Source organism: Castanea sativa, chromosome 5 (assembly GCF_040712315.1).
Source record: "Castanea sativa cultivar Marrone di Chiusa Pesio chromosome 5, ASM4071231v1".
Taxonomy (NCBI): domain Eukaryota; kingdom Viridiplantae; phylum Streptophyta; class Magnoliopsida; order Fagales; family Fagaceae; genus Castanea; species Castanea sativa.
In genome coordinates this window covers 78,760,198-78,777,894 of record NC_134017.1, presented here as the reverse complement: position 1 = coordinate 78,777,894, position 17,697 = coordinate 78,760,198, and the positions used below count along the sequence as shown (strand labels likewise).

The window sequence follows — 17,697 nt, the reverse complement described above, 5'->3', positions numbered from 1 at the left end:
ATTTCAAAATCATTAACTTTTTTCTTCTTAATGATTTTTTGAATATAAAAATTTAATTAAAGTTATTAACATATATATATATATATATATATTCATTTAGTTGTTTTTTCTTTCTATAATTATAATTCTTAAATATAGTGTGTTGGATGCATATGTTTATGTTTAGTGTGTTTATGTGTATGTTTACTTTTAATGTTGGCAGTAGAAGAACTTTGAAGATGTGTTCAAGACTTATATTCGATGCACTCTTCTCAAAGGATTTCCAAGTAATCTCCTTGTAACAGTCCTAATTAACTAGGATTCAACTTAACCACTACTTTCATTTACCATTGACAAAGTATGATAATAAATGATCAAACATGACTTGTAAAGAGTTCAAACAAAGTGGGTTCCCCCCAATTTCCAATCAAAACATTAAATTTGGAAAATTAATGTCATCAACCTCACTCCAGTTAGAATTTGTGGTCTTTAATCCAATTTGTATTAAAATCTTTAAATAATACAAATTTTATTTTATGAGAATTATATAAACATTGAACATTATGAATCTATTTTATGCACAATCTATAAGAGGAATTGTTTGTGATTTAGGTATGAGAATGAGATATCAATAAGAAATATCCAAATCACAGTTCCTTGTAAGCTCACGAACCTTAATTTGTAGCTGGCGATGAAATTGAGCATTTTGTCTGATAAGATTATAACATATCAATTATGATGATCTGTCTTGATCACCGAAGTGCCCCTAGAATCCAGTTTGCATTACAAACTTTAATTAGTAAATACTGTATAAATTCTTCCATTAGATAATAAGGCAAAAGAGGGCAAACTTGATGTAGCTTGAAGGGATAGAGAGAATGTGCCTAGCCATATATAGCAGGGCTTTAACAAAGCTTCTTGATCAAAACATGAATGCATGATTTGGTAATGATCCTCATAATAAAGTAGTATTGAAATGGTGAAGATGATTTAGTGAGGCTCAATGGTTTCAGTTTGAAGTGAAAAGACAGAAGAAAATATTAGTTTCATGGACTTTTAACTAGTGTTGGGATATCTTGATTTTGTTGTTTTATGTTTTATTTGACAGGAATGTTGCCAAGAATGCACCAAAAGGACTTGCAACCAAGCACCGAGAAATAGGGTGTGGTTAGGTTGACAACAGATCCAAGAACCCCAGCCCAACCTAATCAAGTCACATGATCAATTAAGTTATGGGTTGATCTCAAATCCTGACCTTGATTTTGAATAGAGCACTAAAAGTTCTTTTCCTATTTATGAGTTCATAAGATAAAAAAGTTGAATGTACTTCATTCACTAAATTTTTCTAAAGTACTTTTCTTTGAACCATGCACCTGTAAGGTCTTCATCTACACCTCTCTTTCTCTATAATTACTTGGGAAAAAAAAAGTTGACATGCTCCCTTAATAACTTTCCACAAAAGATCTTAGAAGGTTCCAAACCTAAGTTATTTAAGGCCATTTAGAGTATTTAAAATCACCAATTTTCAAAATACAATTTTTAAAACCTCACTATTCTTAAGTGCTATTTTTCAAGCAGCTTATTTTATGAAAATTGAAAAATAATTTGTGCCAAACAAACACTCAAAAAGCTTGAAAGAAGTAAATAGGACAGTTGAATTTACATTCTCTTATTAATATTGCATGACTTCTATTTGTACATTCTTTTGATTACTTCTGTTGTGTTTTCCAATCTTTTTTTTCGCCTTCCTATATTTGCATATAATGAATATAAAAGTTCATGATTAAGTCATATTCAAGATTTTGTTTAGAAGAACATCAGCTAAAGAAAACAAGGTGTTGCATCAATTCAAATACATGGTTGGTTCTTTTATATCTCATAGCTTACTCTCAAAAACATTGCTGCAACACTAGCCCATTTATTCTGATAATGTCAATTCACAAAAGATGTAAACATCAACTACTACTATATACAAAATGCAGCATAATAGGAATTTCCAAAGTACTCCGTCTCATCTCCTTTCTTTCTATTTTCTTATCCTTATTTAGAGCGGAAGCATAAGCTCCACAAGGAAAAGCTCCCCATCAAATCTCAACCCCGATGATTCAGTAGGTTAAGGCAAACCATCTACCATTCCACCAAAAACATACAAGCAACGCCCGGAATGATCTGCACAGGCTCGATGAAATGACCGACAATTAGGTTTATAACCACTTGCCTTCAACCTTTACCACATTTTTACCAATATTTCCTTGGAGTTCAGTATGGTTGGCTGCACGCTAATGGAAGGGATTGCACGAATATCTAACGCCCAAAGTCATATTTCCTGTTGTAAAGTTATGATTTACAACTATATTTTACGTTGGTTTTATTCCATGACAAAAAGTGTTGTATTTGCTTTAATTTGTTCCTTATATTTTGTGGGATTTTATTGTATTTGGTTTAGTATTAAGTTAGTGAAGAACTGAGCATAACATGAAGAATCAGTGGATTTCACGAGTGTCTCACTAGAATCTAACCCACGAAAGAGCCATATGAGAAGCACATGCCAGAAGCTGAAGAGTCATGCTAGCCTGGAGGATTTTGCGAGTGTCTCGCAGGTGAGTTCCCCCCAATTTTCAATCAAAACGTCAGAAATGTAGATTTGGAATATTAATGTCATCAACCTCACTCCTATGAGAATTTGTGGCCTTTATCCAATTTGTATTAAGATCTTTAAATAATACAAATTTTATTTTATGAGAATTATATAACATTGGGCATTATGAATCTATTGATGCACAATCTATAAGAGGAATTGTTTGTGATTTAGGTATGAGAATGATATATTAATAAGAAAGATCTAAATCACAGTTCCTTATAAGCTTACAAACCTTAATTTGTAGCTAGTGATGAAATTGAGCATTTTATAGGATAAGATTATAACATATCAATTATGATGATCTTTCTTGATCACCAAAGTTCCCTAAAGTCCAATTTGCATTACAGACTTTAATTTGTAAATACCGTATAAATTCTTCTATTAGAACAATAAGGTAAAAGAGGGCAAACTTGATGAAGCTTGAAGGGAGAGAGAGAATGTGCCTAGCCATATTCAACAGGGCCTTAACAAAGCTTCTTGATCAAAGCATGAATGCATGATTAGATAATGATCCTCATAACACTACAAGAAATTTGGATTTAGGCAACGTTTTTAAAACGTCACTAAAAACCTAAAAAACGTCACTATAGACACAAATGGTCTATAGTGACGTTTTTTATTGCAACGTTCAAAAACGTCGCAATAGAGCAGTTGCTTTTGGTCTATTGCGACGTTTCGAAAAATGTCACCATATGTTACTCTTTAGTGGCATTCAAAAACTTTTAATGACGTTTTCTAAAATGTCACTAAATAATATAACATTTTCGTTTATAATGTAGGAAAATACATTTAGCGACGTTTTTAAAATGTCGCAAATAATCACACCTTTAGCGACGTTTCAAAAACGTCGCAAAAGTGTTTGTCCTCTTGCTTTTTAGTGACGTTTTTAAAACGTCGCTATAGGATTGATTATTTGCGGCATTTTAAATGCGTCGCTAAAATGGATTCCTCTTAATTTTTAGCGACATTTTTAAAACGTAGCAAAATCCTGCTCATTATTATTTTTTTTAAAATATTAAAAATGCTATATAAACCTGCTTAAAATTCAACAATAAGTAACACAAGCTTGTAATAGATCAAATATATCTATTGATCATCAATATTCTACAATAACACATTAACCATAGATTCAATATATATATATATATATATATATATATATATATATATATATATATATATTTGTTTAATACCAATACATGTATCATCTTGAATTGAACAAAACACTTGTCTACCTACACACACAAAAGTGTGGACAACCACCTAAACTATGACAATATTAAACAAAATACAATACTTCCAAAATAAATGTGGTTGTAACAAAAAACTTACCTACCTATACAAAAAAACAACCACCCAAACTATGACAATATTATAAACAAAGTACAGTAGTTCCAAAATAATTGTGGTTGTTCAACTATGTAATAGTCCATGGAGTCCTTAAAACACTGCATGTACTGCTATCTGCTAGCTTCTTGATGGGATGAAGCCTGTGACCTATAAGGAGTTGGAGATTGATGATCTAAACCGAAACCACCCTGAATACAAACTAAAATGTCTAATAAGTTCATAAAGAAATCATTTTGAGTAACAAAATAATAGTTGTTATACTTAAAAAATTGAAACACCAAATGCATTCTTAAAACATTAAAATTTAATACCCAACTAGCTTCTAAAGAATGATTTTGCACTAGTTGCATCAATTGGGTCACTTGCTCCTTCAAGTTGTCATAATCATTCACTTTCTCCGTCAAAAAAACCACTTGATTCTTCAACTGAGTCACTTCAACATCCCTTTCTTGGCCTCGTACTTGAGCAATTGCAGGAGTGCTCTTGGCAGGATGCATACTTGGAGTTGGGCCCAATCCCACACCCCGAACACGACCATTGTGCTCATTACCAAACACTTAAGCATATACATCATCTGGTGCCCATGAAATACTACCAGTAAGGTCGGATGACTGCACACGATTTGAGGACTCACTCAACAGTTCGTTGATTTTTTCCTAATATTCAAAATTTGAACACAATAACACATTAGAAATTAACAATGTTAATAGATTCAATATTACACTTGGCAAATCATGATGTTACTTACAATGTTGCTTTCTGCTTTAGCGTTAACAGGAGTACCATCTTTACGAAGATGGAGTTTTACATATACATCTGCATGGTCTACAGGTTCCCCAAGCGTTGTACCTAAATTATGGTCATTACATTTATTTAATTAGGAATAATGGTTTCATACAAACCTAAGAACAATCTAATAAGTCATTTATAAGATAATTATTGAGTCAATACCATTTCTTTTGCGTACGAAGCAAAGATTTTTGAACCATCAATATGTACATTTTTTTGCTTGGAACAACTGTTCTTGTTTTTTAAAGCAAGATCCTACGTTCAAAAAAATTACATATTTAAACAAAGTATTATTTGAATATATTTTTCATGGTAGATATTCAATGTAGAATAAGGATATCCATATGAATGTTCTTGTTCTGATGATGATGTAGAACAATTATCGCATATCAATATAGAATAATACCTTCGTTTTTGGTAAACTCTAATGCTGAACAATGGCTTCATAATCATCTTGAATAACATTTGGCGGTGCTCGTGCTCTATTTCCTCTTCCTAGGAAATACTTCTTCAAAGTTGACTTATGGTTCCTCCAATATGTCGCGATTGAGGACAATGTCCTATTCTTCATTGCCTCCAACCTAGCAGGTTCTTCGGGCAAAATCCATTTTGATTGCATGCAATAGCTTAGTTAGCAAAATCCATATCAAGCTAAACACTTGTGTAAAACTGAGTACAAGATAGAATAATGCACATATAGTCTATAACTTCCTTAATACCTGAACAATATCCCATATTTCTTCCTTCAATTCATCTGGCATTTCTGTCCAATTCTTATACTTAATTGGGCACAAATTGGGTTTTCGTGCAATTGTACCCAATCAACCTAAGAAGTGCCTTCCTACCTTCTGAATTGGCTAATTTGAACTAGTTAATGACAATTCAATCTTGTGATTTTCAGGGAGATTCCAAATGAATGAGTACTTGCTAGGACTGTGAGTAGCACGTACTGGTAGCGGCACAACTGTAATTGATGGATTAACTATGGATGATTGGCCAATTTCTTGTTGTGACTCATGATCCACATCTTCATTAGAGGCTTGTTGTGATAACCTTACCAAAACGTCACGTATAACTATACTTCTCATTTTCATTTATACCTTCAAGAACTAAAATAAGCAAAGAAGATTTATATCCATTTCTATCCATATCTTCATTTACACAACAAATTCAAAATCACTTAGTTTCATAAACATGCAAATAAGATTACACATAATCTTAAATATACTAAACTAATCATATCAAGTCTATCTATATCCTCATTCACATAAATGGACAAAGTCTTGTATCTCTACAAACGAAAGTAAAAACCATGAAAGTAGAATTAAGCATACACTTAAATATAGTGCACAACATATTCAAAACCACATAGTTTCATAAATATGCAAATAGGAATACATATAATCTTAAATATACTAAACAAGTCATATCAAGTCTATCTATATCCTCATTCACACAAATGGACTAAGTCTTGTATCTCTACAAACTAAAATAAAAACCATGGAAGTAGAATTAAGCATACACTTAAATATAGTGCACAACATATTCAAAACCACATAGTTTTATAAAGATGCAAATAGGAATACACATAATCTTAAATATACTAAACAAGTCATATCAAGTCTATCAATATCCTCATTCACACAAATGGACTAAGTCTTGAATCTCTACAAACTAAAGGAAAAACCATGGAAGTAGAATCAAGCATACACTTAAAACTAGTGCACAACATATTCAAAATCACATAGTTTCATAAACATGCAAATAGGAATACAAAGTTTTAGCAAAAATTACTTACTATGCTCAAGCCAAGCAATCACCTTTCTCAAAAAAGTCCAAGCTTATTACAATAAATGAGTACTTAACTTGCAAAATAAAAGAGGACAATTAAATGATGCGGAAGGCAAATAAAGGTGCCAATGCAAAAAAATTTTATGAGTTAGGACTTGGAACAATTAGGCAAAAAAAATTAAGGACCACTTTGCAGAAAATATTTGAAGTTTAATTGTATCCAAACTTTGTCGTTTGGTACACATAAGGAAACTTACCCATTATGCCTAAATGTCTCAACTGAAAAAGGTGCTCCAAATCATCCAAATTTTGCATATGAGAATGTTATTGTAGAGAATTTTAATGAGTCATGGTGCATGAAAATTTAGTAACAATATATATATATATATATATATATATATATATATATATATATATATATAAAGAGCATTTAGTTGAGATTATTTACTCACGACAAGAGTGAAACCCCAACACCTAGCCTAATAACACCAAATGAAACCTGAAAAAAAAGAAAAAGAAAGCCACAACATTCTTAATTTTCCAAGATTATAAAGTAATTACTATAATTTCATATAAAGTAATAATCTTATCATGGCAAAAAAGTATAAAGAATCAAAGTTGGATTTATGCCACACTTTTAAAGTCTAGGAAGTTTAAAGAAGTCATACATATATGGTACGCAACCAACTCAACTAAACTCATCATCTAGTAGTGTTTTTTCTGAGAACTTGATAGCTTACTTAACCCTAGCCAAATGACTTGTGATTGCTAAATAACTAGGTTAATCTGGTTGTTTTAAGGGGTCTAACAATGTACATCTTCTAATTAAGTTTGAGTTGACTGTGAACAATGAGGTTGTTCAAAAAACATCCTTGCTAGTGAACTATTTTGGCTTTCAGCTCGATATAACTACTATTTTTCTTGTATTTGATCCAAAAAATGCAGGTATTATGTTTTTACATTACAAGACATCTTAATATTGTCTTCCCAACTGAGTATAAAAAAGAAATTCTTCATTACATATACAATCATCAGGTATATATTATTGAAAGTTTAAAATGTTTATTGAATCAATAAGAATAGAGATTTTGCAAAAAATTTCACTTTCACTTTCATTTTCTGTTTTTTGTTTTTAGAATGAAGATGGTGGGTGGGGATTTTACATAGGAGGCCATAGCATCATGTTTTGCATAATTCTCAGCTACATTTGTATGCGAATACTTGGGGAAGGACCTGATGGTGGTCAGGACAATGCTTGTACAAGAGCAAGAAAATGGATTCTTGACCGTGGTGGTGCAACACACATTTCATCTTGGGGAAAATCCTGGCTTTCGGTATGACTATGTATTTGTGAAGATTCACATCAAATTAGAGTTAAATACTCAAAATATTTTATAGTTTTAATTAAAATAGAATCATATTTCTTTCACAATTTGAGAAATGAACAAATTTGGTTTCAAGTACTCACTCTGCATGATGCCTTTTTGTTGATAATTAACACTACTATGCAATGTCCTATAAACTGTAGATACTTGGTGTGTTTGAATGGGCTGGAAGCAACCCAATGCCTCCGGAATTTTGGCTTCTTCCTCCATTTCTTCCCATGTATCCAGGTTTATACAATATATGAATACTTCTTCATTGAACTTACTTAGTGTTCTATTTTTTTTTTAAATCATTATTGCATGTGGAACCTTTCTAAGATCAATTAAGTCATTGTTGAAACAGAGTTAGTACATTTGTTTGATGCCTTTGTCACTACAGATGTTTAACATTCTTTTTAATGCACCAAATTTAATTATAACATATCAATTTTGTGGTGCCCAAAATGCAGCCAAAATGTGGATCTATTGTCGGTTGGTGTACTTGCCTTTTTCATACTTATATGGGAGAAGGTTTGTTGGGCCAATCACACCTCCTATTCTTCAATTAAGGGAGGAACTTTACACTCCACCTTACAATGAAGTTAATTGGGCTAAAGCACGTCATCAATGTGCAAAGGTGAGTTTACCTTTGATGAGGAGATAACACCATAAGAAGACTCCAATTGAAGGGCTAATATAACATAAAAGGAAATAACATGACCCAAAAGTTTAAACTTGTAGGTTTGGACCCAATTATGTAATATTAACCACTCATTCTTGTCATTAGTATCCAATTTAGAAATTTAGTATTTCGCTAACCTCGCCACTCAAATGTCAATATTCCAACAACCTTCATGGTTGATAATTGTAGAATGACATATACAATATAGTCTTTTAAATATATCTTTCAATGCATTGATTGTGGAATTATTATTGTTATTATTGTTTTGCTAATGCATTGATTATGGAAATCAATTACTACAGGAGGATATCTACTATCCGCATCCATTGACATAAGATCTACTTTGGGATAGCCTATACATATTAACTGAGCCTCACTCGTTGGCCTTTAAATAAATTGGTTAGAGAAAAAACTCTTCAAGCAGCAATGAAGCTCATTCACTATGAAGATGAAATCACTAGATATATTACCATTGGGGTTGTGGAAAAGGTAATGTGATTCTACAATGCTCTAGAAAATCCATAGACATGGTTAATTTGGGCTATATAATATTCCTCCTAATACCGTTTGCATTGAACAGTCGATGTGTATGCTTGCTTGTTGGGTTGAAGATCCAGATGGGGATGCTTATAAGAAGCATCGGGTGAAAGAATACATATGGGTCACTAAAGATGGAATCAAGGGGCATGTTAGTACACATGTTATGCAAAACAATTGTAGAACTTTTTACCTATCCATTAGCATAAAATATGGTTTTCCAGTGTTATATGAATTGCTGACTTTGATATATGCAATTTGTGTGTAGAGTTTTGGTAGTCAATCTTGGGATATGGGTTTTAGTATTCAAGCTCTTTTAACTAGTGACCTCATTGATGAAATTGGACCGGTATTGGCGAAAGGGCATGAGTTCATAAAAAGATCCCAGGTTTGATTTTCAATTCTTAAATCATAAAAGTCTACATTTTTTGTTAGGAAAGTCATATCAATATGTCATTTGGAGTTATTGTGTTCCCCTTAAACAATGTAAAGGTTAGAGACAATCCTATCGGAGACTTTAGAAAAATGCATCGTCACATTTCTAAAGGATCATGGACTTTCTCTGATCAAGATCATGGATTACAAGTTTTTGATTGCACTGCAGAATGTTTCAAGGTAAATAACTCTGTTTAATGCATCTTCAGATTCTACTGTTGCTACTTATCCATAATCACCATGTGACCAAATTCTTCTATACTTCACAGTGCTGCTTGCTTTTTTCAATGATAAAACCTGAAATTGTTGGTGAGAAAATGGAACCTGAGTGCTTGTTTGATGCTGTAAATATCCTGCTTTATTTACAGGTGAGGATTAACTTTTCCTAGAATGATAAATTACTACTTGTAGCAAAAACATGTGTCCTTGGGAAGAGATGAATTTAATTGATTTTACCATTATAGCAAAAACTTTTAACTCGTTAAATTAATGGGAGTTATAGTCTAATTGCTATGATATCATTGTAAATTTCACTCTTCCTAAAAGTTCAAACAATTTTGAATTGGTGAAGAAATCATCTAACCATTAGTCTAACATAGTGTTGTATATCTGTGTTTACTTATTTTGCATGCGTAGGCGTGAATAGGTAATACAAGCTACCGTTGTTATAGGTGTATCTAAAAATGTTGAAAATTACTTGTTCAAATCTAGAGAGATTTGTTAATCTAATAATATTCTTTAAAAACCTAAATTGTTTACAATTTTTTCAATATTTACTATATATATGGGTTGGGTTCAATATTTACTATATTTAAGCAATGTTATACCACGCAATAATTTGTTATAGAATTCAAATTTTGAAAATCTCATCGCTGAATTACATGTTCTATGTGTTCCTAACATTCATACCAATTTTTATGTTAATAATGCAGAGTAAGAATGGAAGTTTATCAGCTTGGGAGCCCACAGGAGCTCAAGAGTGGTTAGAAGTTAGTACCTTAACATATTGAACTCTCGTTGAAATGTTCATTTGGAAATTTATGCAGATATATTCACTCTTAATTATCATATATCAGTGGAAAATTAATTACCCTTTTTTTTCCCCTTTTAGTGGCTTAATCCCACAGAATTCTTCGAGGGTATTGTCGTTGAGCATGAGTATGTTGAGTGCACTGCATCATCAATCCAAGCTTTACTTTTGTTTAGGAAGTTGCACCCTGAGCACAGGAGAAAGGAGATTGAGAATTCAATTCAAAAAGCAGTCCAATACATTTTAGACATACAAATGCTAGATGGTTCTTGGTATGTTCATGTACTAGTTTACTAGATATCATTATTATTGTTATTATGGTTAGATTAATTACATGATGAATTTAAAACATTTGTTTACAATTATTTTTATCATAGTTTTATATATAGATTTAATACAAATCAATTACAAGATGAGACTTTGTTGTAGGTATGGAAATTGGGGAATTTGTTTCATGTATGGTACATGGTTTGCCCTTGGAGCATTAGCTGCAGTGCGCAAGACTTACAAAAATTGTTTTGCTATACGTAGAGCTGTAGATTTTTTACTAAGAACACAAAAAGAAGATGGTGGCTAGTCGGAGAGCCATCTTTCATGCCCAGAAAAGGTAGTTTTTAACCATGGATTTTGCTTTAAGCCTCTAAATTCTTTATCTTTTCATATTTAATATCTTTCATTACCTCAATTTGGTTCAATGAAGTTTTTGTAGATCAATCAGTCAATTTAAAGAGAATTTATATCTATTCTTGTTTTAAATGAGATTTTGTGGCTGTTGTATAGATTCCTTGATCAAAATTAAAATAACAAATTCTTTGAAGGAAATCGATCAAATTTGGTACAAACTTCATAGGCAATGATGGGTCTTATTCATGCCAAACAGGTTAGTTTATGGTTTAAAAAATTATCATTACATGTACATACATCTATATATATATATATGTCGTGTTATCATATGCTTTTCTTGAATAATTCTATGAATACAATTTTACTTGTAATAGGCTGATAGAGACCCAACACCTCTTCATTGCGCAGTGAAGTTGATAATCAATAACCAATTGGAAAATGGAGATTTTCCTCAACAGGTATCTTTGTTTAACAAATAGAAAGAAAATGATACTAACTAGAAATATGAAAATTGATAAGAGCATAGATATCATTCTTCCATTATGGAGCATAGTTTTCTCCCTTGAGGCCTTAACTAATAAACTTTATAGTAGTTTGCAAGTTGCAACACAACTAAAATAAAGCTATCACTTTCTATTTTAATTTTAAAAAAAGGCTGAAAAGAATGTAAAATAATATGACATACTGTACTTTGCTTAAATTATACTTCCAATAATTTATAATTAATCATTATTTACTTTGTTGTGGCAGGAAACCACAGGAGTCTACTTGAAGAACTACATGTTGCGCTATTCATTATATAGAAATGTTTTCCCATTGTGGGCCCTTGGAGAATACCGCAAGAATGTTCCATTGCCATCCAAAACTATCTAACTCACAGTGGCATAGCGAGTTCTTAATTCTTTTACCATTATGTACCATTTAGTTTTCTGTATTTTATAACTAATAATGTTGGCATAGAAGTTTATAATGGCCACCTAAATAAAATGGGAGTAAGACTTACAATATTTTATTGTACTATCTAACATCTGTCTCGTGCATAACTACAAAAACATTTAACAATTGTGAAGATGAGATATTCTTCTTGGTTTTCATACCAAGCATTATGAATGCAGGTCACTTAGTATCAAAATTTAAAAGAAAAAATAATAATAATTGGGCGCATCACAAAATTAGACTACAATTAGGAATTAATTTTGATTTGATTTGAATTCTAAAATTTCACTTCAACTTAATATGAGATATATGATTATCTTTTTCCACTTTTAATTAATTAACAAAATATTGATCTAAACACATAATACTAATGAAAAATAAGATTCAAAGAAATCTTGTTCTATTTTTTTTTTTTTTTGTAGATTTTTTTTCCGGTTGTAATTTGAGATGTTACTATAAGCTACCGTTTAGAGAATACAATATTTGCTACAAAATGCAATAGTCACTGTAAAACTTACCCATAAGATTTATTTGTGGTTTGAATTGTTCTTTGTATTTACCACTTGCTCATCATAAGCACCACTTGATAATATGTTAAAAAAAAAAAAAAGAAAAAAAAAAGAAAGAAACCTGAAAGAAGAGGAAAAATAGGAGTAAATAAATATTTACCACAATTGACACATTGAATATATGATTAATGAAGTCAATGGGCCTTTATAAAATTTTTGCCAAAATGCAAAACTCACCCTCTAAGTTTCACCACTTTTCATTTCTATCCTCTAAGTTTAAGTTTTTTCATTTCAATATTTTAAGTTTCATTCATCCTCAATTAAGTCCTCTGTTAACAATCTGTTAGTTCTATAGACTTGCAGTTATCTACCCAAAAAAATACCATTTTTGCCCTTTATTTAATTTTTAATTTTATATTATTTATTTATTTATTAATTTTAAAAAAATTTTAACTTCAAATAAATAAATTAAAATTTTAAAAACAAAATGAAAGAATCAACGTTGTCCCCCCATCTGAAGCCTATCTTGATACTAACAATTTCTTTCCTTAGTTTTCTTTTCTCTATCCTACCAAATCCTAAGTTGGTAACAAAGCAGTGGGTCATTATAGAATTATGGTGGTGGATGGCAACAAATTCCCCATAAATTTTTGATGGGGGATTTCCTCCTCCAGAGCTTTTCTTTCATATTTTCTAAGGTGTAGAGTATGAGTAGTATCCAGTTCAAACATGTCAACTCATTTAGCCACTCAAGTGGGAGATTACTTAATGCCATGGGAAGCCTAGGTGCCCAAGGTATTTACATTTTCTAGGAACCATACGACTGAAAGGGAAGACTTTGGGCGACTTTGCTCTGATCTGACTGTACAAATTCAATGGCTCCAATTCCCTATTCTCCCTCTCGATCTCTCATTCCCTCTCCTTCTCCCTCTCAATGTCTCTCTTTCTCCCTCTTAGTATCGAGCTAGGCTCGGGTATTAGGTGGGTGGGATTGCAATTGTGTTCTTTCAGATGGGAGGGATGACATTGATTAATTTCTGTTTTTTTTTAATTAATTTTTTTAAAAAAATAATTAATTATTTAAAGAAATAAATAAAGGGCAAAAGCGGTGTTGTTTGGGTGGGATAACGACAACAACTAATAGATTGTTAACGAGGGACTTAATTGAGGATGAATGAAACTTAAAGGACTGAAATGACAAAACTTAACTTAAAAGACTGAAATGAAAAGTGGTGAAACTTAGAGGGTGAGTTTTGCATTTTAGCCTCCGTTTGGATTGAAATGAAAAATGAAAATGATTTTACTATTCAGCTTATTTTTGCTACTATTCATGGGCCCCACTACACTTTTTGATACTATTCATGGGCCTCACTGTACTATTTCAACTAACTTTTACCTTTATCTATTATACTTTCAGCAAAAGGTTTTCAATTTTAGCAAATTAAGTGGTTCCCAAACAGACCCTTAGCCTAAAATTTAAGTAACGTATATTCATAAAAATCTCATGAGGAGTTGAAGGTTTTAACCCAAAGAAAGATTAAAAGCAACATATTCCTTAAGAACATTGCAAAAGGTGAGTGATAGTGTAGAGATTAAAAATGTAGAAAAGAAAAAGAAGGAATATGATTATACACTTGTGCTTGTTTAGATCCCAAATACAAAATTAACCGGTTATAGGCTTGTACACAAACAAATACTAGTGCGGAACAAGTCTAAAAAGCATGCACAATCTAGTAAACTACTCTAAGCCATAATTATCAACAACCATTAATAATTATAATGTCAAAGAGTAAGGGAAGAGAGATGCAAACACAAGATAACACTCTGATGTGTTATCAAAGAAGAAATTGAAGAACTTAGCGAAAAACCTCTCAGCGACCCTCAAAGTCGAAATCGATCCACTAATGAATAAGTTGAACTACAAGAATAGCAAAAGACTCTCCAAGCCTAATCTACCCAATGGGTATGATAATAGGAGAGGAAAAGAGAAGAGACCACAATGAGAATGCGATAGTGCATGCATACATCAGCCGCACTCTTAAAGGCGCTTCCCTGGAAGTATACATGTAAGTCCTACTCAGAGGCATTGTTTTCCACACATGTCAGCATCCCTCTTAAAGGTAATTTTATAGAATCTTGCATGTAAGTCCTAATCAGAGGCATTGTCTTTCATACACATCAACAGCCCTCTCAAAGGTGATTTATCTAGATTTATACATGAAAGCCTTAATCAGAGGCATTGTCTTTCGCATACATCAGCCGCCCTCTTAATGGCGCTTCCATGGAATTATACATGTAAGTCCTACCTAGAGGCATTGCTCCTTACACATACATCAGAAGCCCTTTTAAAGGTGATATCCAGAATCATACATGTAAGTCCTACCTAGAGGCATTGTTTCTTACGCATACATTTGAAGCCCTTTTAAAGGCAATTTACAGATTTATACATGTAAGTCCTAATCAGAGGCATTGTTTTACACATACATCAGTCGCTCTCTTAAAGGTGCATCCCTGGAATTATACATATAAATCCTAGCAAGAGGCATTGTTCCATACATACATCATGCTACAAAGAGATAATATCATACAACAAAGCCCACTGTGGGGAAATACAATACATACATGTCCAGGCCTATCAAGAGGCGATACATAATATACATACATAATTGGCCCATCATGGGGCAGTGTCTACAAAATACATGGAAAAATACATGCCCACACATGGGCTACATCATGCTACAACAAATGGCTAACCCTATGGAGAATCATCACTCCTAAGATATTGGTCCGTATCACCACCATCACTATCATCGCTGCCGGCAAAAGGACTGGTAGAAGGACCCGCACTGTTGGAAGTGCTGGGAGCATACCCTGTTAGTACTTGTGTACCTTGAATAGCCATTGTAATAAAGTTTTCTAAACTTTGTATCTCTTGTAGCTTAGATGAGCATCTCAATGCATAACTAAGCAAGTGAGCTTTATGACTCGTGTTTGTGATGAGTAAGATTAAGACTATCTCTTATATCTCATACTCTTATCACTTTTTTTGACAGGAAGGACTAGAAAATCCTAAAAGAAATGCATAAATAACCATCTCACCACTAAAGCTAGTCAATCATATATAACATATGTATGCTTCAACATAGCAAAATTGGGATGTTAAAGCTTACATAATTGGGTATTTCTTTTCTCTCTCTTATATGCCCATGCATGTTGTGCTTAAAAGAAACAAAATATGCAAAGAAAGTAAAAGCAATAAGAATCAAAATGCTTTTAAAAAAAATGGTTGCAAGCGTGTTTCTAAGAGATGTGAGAGTTATAAGATGTACCTCGAAGGTAATAGTCCCCATCAAACAGTTATGGTTGTGTGTGAGTGTATTTGGTCTTCTCATATCTCAATTTTTTCATAATATGAAGCACTTATGCACTCTTGCTATGTTTTCACACACAACAGGCAAATTCTTTGCTACTTTTGATACATGTGTAGGTACAATGCGATTTGGCCATCACAAGAGATACATGTGTTAATATATACTCACTAAACTGTCTTAACTTGTTTTTTAAATATAAAATTGGTTAGAATTGTTTAGTGTGTGTGTGTGTGTGTGTGTGTTTAGATCTATGAATGTTTTGCATATATGTTGAGAGATGTTTTGAGAGCTCAATATGTTGTTTGGATCTTTGGTTGAGTAGTTTGTTTGATGCATTCATTTTTATGTGTTTTTCCCCTCCTTGAAAAAGCTCCTTTCTTCAAGCTCAACAGCTCCTCGACAGATTCATATCCATCAAGCCCTTTTTTCTCTTTTCTCGATAGCATCTCGATAGATACTGGATCCATCGATTTATGGGTTTTTGCTTGACACATTCTCTACAACTTCTCGATCCATCAAGCCAAATTTCTTTGCATTTTGTCTGCTCGACAAATTCTCAACAGATTCTTCGATCCATCGAGATGTTTTTGCCGTCGACAGATCCTCGACAACATCTCGTCAGATTCATTTTTGTCGAGATTTAGTGCTCGATAGATCTCGATAGATACTTCGATCCATTGAGCTACGTTTTCTATATATAGCTGAGGAGCGATTTCAGTTTCATTTCTCTCTCTTCTCCTTAATAGAAAATGCCTCTCTATCTCCCAAACACTCTTTCCCTCACTCAAATCTCTCTACCTGTGTATTTTCGGCCTAGATCAAGCCTTAATCCTTTGGTAAGTGTTCTAAATCCTCTCTTTCTCATGCATTTCATGCATTTAAACCTAGGTTTTGGGGGTTTTCAATCAATTTGGGGGGTTTTTTTTTTTGTTGAGTTTTTCATGAAATTTTTGGGTTGGGTTTTGTGAAGTTGATGTTATATGATCATGCATTGCATTCTCATTGCATTATAACCATGTTTCATGCTTTTTAGATGCGTGTTTGATTAAATGTGGATTGTGTGCTGGTAGATTTGGATTGGGTTTTTCCCATGATGCATTTATTTTTGCACATCACATATGCATGCATATTTCATGCATACGTATCCTAAAGGGCATAAATCTACTCCGGCTCAGAACCCTCTACAAGTTTCTGGGTCATCATCTTCTTTTGATCATCTTCCCCCTCTTCATGTTCAGTTCCTTGATGAGAGAGCCCGGAAGGACTTCTCGGAGAACTTTCAGAGACATGGCATTCATCCGGACCACCAGACTTTGCCAACACTCCTCTCCTCGCTGTCATTCGAACTCGGGGCTGGGAATCTCTACTTGAGAGTCCTATGAGGTGTCCAATCTTGTATATTTAGGAGTTTACTCCAATATACATGGCATCGATACTGCTATACCTCAATTTGTTACTACATTCAAAGGTACACGTATCGTAGTTACCCCGGATCTTATATCCGAGGTACTACTTGTTCCCAAGGTAGCGAATCTTGACTAACCTGGCTGTGAGCGTCTTTGGACCGTGTCCAAAGACGAGCTTCTGTCTCACTTTTGTAAGACACATTCCATATGGGGTGGTAAGTTAAACACCCTATGCACAGGCTTTGCAAAAGGC

The 17,697-nt window shown here is 32.9% G+C and overlaps 1 pseudogene; it reads left to right on the top strand.

Moving 5' to 3' along the window:
• Window positions 1-6,820: 6,820 nt before the first annotated feature.
• LOC142635874 (beta-amyrin synthase-like) lies at window positions 6,821-12,095 on the top strand (annotated as a pseudogene).
• The last annotated feature ends 5,602 nt before the right edge of the window (window positions 12,096-17,697 follow it).